This window comes from Peromyscus eremicus, chromosome 7 (genome assembly GCF_949786415.1).
Source record: "Peromyscus eremicus chromosome 7, PerEre_H2_v1, whole genome shotgun sequence".
Classification (NCBI taxonomy): Eukaryota; Metazoa; Chordata; class Mammalia; order Rodentia; family Cricetidae; genus Peromyscus; species Peromyscus eremicus.
The window spans coordinates 77,317,677-77,323,676 of record NC_081422.1 but is presented as its reverse complement, the minus strand read 5'-3'; the positions used below and the strand labels follow the sequence as shown (position 1 = coordinate 77,323,676).

The 6,000-nt window shown below is 40.8% G+C and overlaps 1 long non-coding RNA gene across 2 annotated transcripts in view; it reads right to left on the bottom strand.

Annotated features, from left to right (window-relative positions):
* Positions 1–312: 312 nt before the first annotated feature.
* Positions 313–6,000, bottom strand: part of LOC131914418 (uncharacterized) — an 87,422-nt gene continuing 81,734 nt past the window's right edge. For both annotated transcript variants that reach the window (XR_009380129.1, XR_009380130.1), the window contains exon 3: positions 313–576. This is a non-coding gene — a long non-coding RNA (uncharacterized LOC131914418). The remainder of the gene's footprint in view (positions 577–6,000) is intronic.

Here is a 6,000-nt window from a genome sequence, read left to right as displayed (position 1 = left end):
ATCTGGAGAGAGTAGAGGAGGCATCAGTGTCTGCTTGAGTGTTGGAAGGGCAGAGAAAATACTGGGGGGACTTTATGGGATGATGTGGTTGGAAGTCCCAAAGAACTCTGGAAAAGGTGCCCAGCCCTTTTTACAGTGCAGGGCAAACAAGTGTGAATATTGCAAGAGCTTTGCCATCCTCCTGAAGGTACCAGCACCCCAGCACTAATGTCTTCCCTGCTTTCTGCTTCCTAGAGTGTTTACATAACAAAACCCAGAAACAAAAGGATATATTTATATACAGCTAGATATAGACCTTTAATTCGGGGTCAAAGGAAATCAGAAAAGCTAAGGAAATTACCAGACAATTAGATAAACAGTCTTTAGAGTAAAGGCAGATGGAGAGCTCGAAGGCAGCCACTCCCACATCTGGGAAGCGCAGGGACCATGGCTCGAAACAGCTTCCACGTGGACCCTGTCAGTCACAGATTCAAACGCCCATATTTATTCTTTTTCAGCGGTGTTGCTACGAAGAGTACATAATTGAATAATTTCCTCCAGATATCCAGATGTAACAGTATCATTTGGTAAGCTGAGCTGTAAGATGAAAAGGGGAGGTAATTTTTAAAGCTTGCCTTATAAGACAAACACAGAGAAAAATTCTAAGTGTAGTGACCACACTATTTTCACCCATTTGAATTGTGTGGTGCCTAGAGAAATTTAAAAGATGTCCTATTTAAGTGTAGGAAACATTGCTAAATGTGTCATCTGAATGGATAATAACCCAGTCCGGATTCTTTTAGCCGCAAACCCGTTTCCACATTAGTAGTGAGATAAGGCTAAATGTCACTGTCGTTTTCTTCTGCTTATGCAGTTAGAGTTTACTGTGCTTCACTGCTTCCTGCCAAGGCATCTTTTATATTAGTTCCCACACTGAATGATGTGAAAAGTCCGCCTCCATGGAGGTTCCAGAACACACTGTCCTTCTTCCCACTGCAATTTTCACTGTTTTCTGGCATAATTCCCTACTCCCCGGCAGCGGCAAGCAAACCTTTCTATGGCCCCAAACCACCCACATACTATGAAATATGCTAACCCCTGTGTTTTCTATTTTTAAACTACTTTTCTCACTGGCTAGATTGCCACAGCAGAATCTGGGGGACACCCGAAAATTGCTGCTTTGTCTTTTCCCTTGACCCCAGGATAAAGACTTTCAGACAGGAACTGTCTGTATGGATTTCTTCTGTCAGGAGTATGGGCTGATGTCTGATTTGACCCTGAGCAGCTGGTCTTCATGCATTGTGTCTCTCATGCGGTGTGACCCAGTACTGGACTATACTAAGGACTTCAAGGAGGAGCACTACATCTTAAGCAACTGAACCCTGTGTAGAGTCAGCATTAACTAACATGGCCATGGACTGACTACGCAAGGTAAAGATAGACTTCCGTAGCAAAGATGGAGATAAATGGATACAAGTTCCTTGAAGATGATAGCAGAAAGCAGACCTAGAGAAGGTCAAGGCTCTAGATGACGGATGCATTGGCACAGGACAGGATTATAGCTGAGTCCCTGATGTTGATACCACAACAGATGTGGACTCCAGAGCCAGGCAGTCCCCATTAGCAGGCTCCAGGCTTCCTTGTCATGCTAGTTGAGTAAATCTTTTCCCAAGACTTGGGCTTGCTCAAGAGGAAAGAGAAATCTTATCATGTGGCAGCTAAGATTCCTTCAGAAGGAATCCATTATTTGTATCTAGGAAAGAAATCAACTGTACCCAACCCAATAATGGAAAACTTCATGGATGTGAGATTCATCCCTTTGCTTTCAACTGTCATTTGAAATTATTCTCCTCAGTGGTACAGACCTTGCCTTGTCTGTCAGTTACCCCATGTCCCAGCACAGCACTGGAAGAGGGAGAGATTGGAGTCCACATTTCTCCACTGTTTTCGATCCCTAATAACGTAGAAGCAGTGTTGTTAGGTGTCCTGTGTAATTTCCTGTGATCCGACACACAGCCCTGCATGCTAAGGCTTTTTACCACACCGATACTCTTCTCTGCCTTCTTGTGGGGAGTTCTTTTCCTTGAAGACTTTTATATCTCGATTTTTTTTCTGAGATTTCCTCTTTTTTATTGTCCTGTCTTCTTTTATGCCAATATTATCCGTAAAACCCTTTCCCACTTGATTTCACAATTTATTTTTCCTTTCCATTGCTCTGTAAAATGTGCATTTTATAATGTGACCGCATTATAAAAATCCCCAGGCTCTTCCAGACTCAAAAGAATGCATGTAGTTTTATTACTGAGGGTTTTTTTTCAAGTTGTTTTCTATTGTAAGTCTGGATGATATATGGGTACCATTTAAGTAGCCTTGGTTTTATCAGTGAAGAGTAACAAGTCAACAAGAATACTGCTTTTTTAACAGTTCTTATAATTTCTGCTGCAAATACTTAAAGAGTTTTATCTCTTTTGTCAGATATTTTAAAAGGTTAGTATATTTAATTTAGTTTAATGCTAAATATTACCACTTTTATGAGTCAAGAAAAATTTAACAATAAAAGTTCATTTAAAAGTTAAAAGTTGGCACTGATGGTGCACGCCTTTAATCTTAGTACTCAGGAGACAAAGGCAGGCAGATCTCTGAGTTTGAAGCCAGCCTGGTCTACAGAGTGAGTTCTAGGACAACCAGGGCTACACAGAAACCCCATCTTGAAAAAAACAAAAACAAACAACAAACAAAAGTAAAAGTCAAACAACAGGAACATTTTGAACTTTTTGTAAAAATTACCGTATATTTTTCTAAAATATATCAACTTAGATTGCCATTCTCAGTTTATAAATGTACTAAACGCAATCTTACCTTAAGACGTGAGAAATTACCGAAGATTATGGTAAGCTGTATGCAACACAAAATTTACCCTTTTGGCTATTTGTCTCTGTGCTTTATCCGACCTTGGTCTCAACAATTCTCTCTCATATAAACTCTCCTCATTCTCGCTAACTGGACTCCCAGAGATCCACCTGGGGCCTAGTCATGATCTCTGCATCCAGATCCTTCAGTAGTTGGATGAGGTTTCTAGCACGACAATTAGGGTGTTTGGCCATCCCATCACCAGAGTAGGTCAATTCGGACTGTCTCTCGACCATTGCCAGCAGTCTGTTGTGGGGGTATCTTTGTGGATTTCTGTGGGCCTCTCTAGCACTTTGTTTCTTCCTATTCTCATGTGGTCTTCATTTACCATGGTCTCCTATTCCTTGTTCTCCCTCTCTGTTGTTGAGACAGAGACAAATAGCCAAACAAACGGAAACACATGAAATATGAACCAATGGCTGAGGGGTCACCAACTGGATCAGGCCCTCTGAGTGGGTGAGACAGTTGATTGGCCTGATCTGTTTGGGAGGCATCCAGGCACTGGCACTGGGTCCTGTGCTCATTGCATGAGTCGGCTATTTGAAACCTGGGGCCTATGCAGGGTCGCTTGGCTCGGCCTGGGAGGAGGGGACTGGACCTGCCTGGACTGAGTCCACCAGGTTGATCTCAGTCTGTGGGGAAGGCTTTGCCCTGGAGGAGATTGGAATGGGAGGCGGGCTGGGGGGAAGGTGAGGGGGGCGTGAGGGGGGAGAACAAGGGAATCTGTGCCTGTATGTAGAACTTAATTGTATTGAAAAAAAAAAAAACAAAAAAAAAAAAAAACCAAAAAAAAAAAAAAAAAAAGTGTCTTCCTACCTATCCCCACATATAAGTCAAAACAGAAGGGTGTTTTTATTCAGCTTTGTTTTGGCTCAGTATTCCAGTCAAGCAAGAGTTTGTTTGAAAATAAAAAAAAAAAAAAATTTACCCTTTTAACCCTTTTAAGTGTATAATTCCATGCTCTTGTATAATGATCGTTGTTGCCCATTTCTATAAATTTGTCATCATCCCAAACAGAAACTCCATGCTCGTTAAACAATACCCTCCCCCGCTTTCAGCCTTTGGCAATGTCTGTTCCTCTGTGCCTGGCATCTGTTCCAGCTACAGCACATACACGGGATCATACAGTATTTGTCTTTGTGAGATGTTTTCAAGGATCATCCATGCTGTGGCATCTGTCAGCATCTCCTTCCTTACCATGGCTAAAAAAAAATCTCCATTGTCTGTACACACGTTTCCTTCACACACTCCCTTGGCCTTGGATATTTCCCCCACTGTATAGTCATTGTGAACCAAGCTGCTACGAACAGGAGTATGCAGTGTCCGACCCTCTACCTTCAGATCCATTGGGCAAACACCAAGAAGTGGATCATATGGCAATTCTGTGCTTACTGTTTAAAAAAGAATTATGCTTCCAGTTTTTAAGGTTTTTTTTTTTTTTAATGCTTCCCTTGATGTTCATTTCATTTTTTTTTTCTCGTTTGAGTGGTTCCTCATCCACATTTTCTTACACTGCCTTGTCTATGCATCATCAGTTCCTGTTCTCCATTTACTGACTGCTCCTTCTTCTCAGGATATTTTCTTAAATATGAATGGGACATGTGGTAGACCCTTGTTTGTTTTGCCTGCAGAGAGTCCTTTCCCATGATGCATAGACCATCCTTCCAAAACTGTCATCTACTTCTGAGGGCTAGCTGGACTGGAAGAGCATAGTGTAAGCCTGTATTTTCTGGTCATTTAGAGTTTTTGGTTTTTTGGGGTTTTTTTGTTTGTTTGTTTGTTTGTTTGTTTGTTTTTCGAGACAGGGTTGCTCTGTGTAGTTTTGGTGCCTGTCCTGGATCTCGCTCTGCAGACCAGGCTGGCCTTGAACTCATAGAGATCCGCCTGGCTCTGTCTCCCGAGTGCTGGGATTAAAGGCATGCGCCACCGCCACCTGGCTTTTCTGGTCATTTAGATACTCCTTGGAACTTGAATTTTCAGAAAAATGAAACTAGAATAAAAAATGCTCAAAGCCACATCACAATAGCTGAAGTTTTCTGAAAGTATTCCCAGAAACTAGTGTTTTCCAGACTGATATATGTCTCCTGATTTTCATTCATACCAAGACCTATTTTTTTTTAATACTATTCTTTATTTTAAATCTATATTATACAATTCCAACAAGGGTTTGTGTGTGTAAATTAGCTACAGTTGATGTCTGTTGTTTGAATCTGACTTAGTAGAATACCTATTTACATTATACAATCAATCCATAGACAAATTTTATAGTTCTCCCTAAAATTTATTTATTACTTTTTAACTTTAGTTTTGCTGCTTTTTTTTTTGCTTCTAAACATTTTTTAAATTTGTGCAATTAAATCTTTATCAAATCCTTCAAAGCTAAAAAAATTGTTTCCCCCAGTTGTTATAATTTTTCTTCACTTTCTGTTTGGATGATAACTAAATTGTTCCAATTTATGCCCAACTTTTTATCAGTCCCAAATCTACGATTCCTTCATGTTTGTTAGTAACAAGTGACTTCCCATTGTCTACCGTGTTTTTAAAGTCCCCACTCTCCAGATCTCTTACTATGCTTGATTTTATGGTATAACCCATACTTTTCACCTACTGAGAAAATCTATCCCAAAGCTCCCAGGAGACCAATGCTGCATTTTAGAAAGTGGTCAAAGCGTTTGAATAGTTCCTTTTATTTCTATTCCCAGGGGTTTTTTGTTGTTTTTGTTTTTTTCTTGATTGTGGAGCAAGGACGAGAACTGTACTGGGGATTGGGGAGGTAATGAACTGCTGGAAAGCATGCCTATGTCGGGGTAATGGCTACATGGGAGAATGTGGAGTTACTCAGGGTAAATGGCAGAAAAGCACCCGTGGCCCACCCCGAATTCGTTCATGCTATAGGCATTATTAGCTTGAGTGCTTAGCACAAATATGCAAAACTAATCATGATAAGGTAGAAACTTCTCTTCACATACAATTGTGTACGGGAAGAAACCTCCAGCAGGTCATGGCAGGACCTCCAATTCAAACCCAGCCCCACTGAATTCCTTCTGCTGTCTCTGAAATACTACCTTGAAATTTTAGGGTTCTCTGGGACAAGATTGGAAAACAACAGAT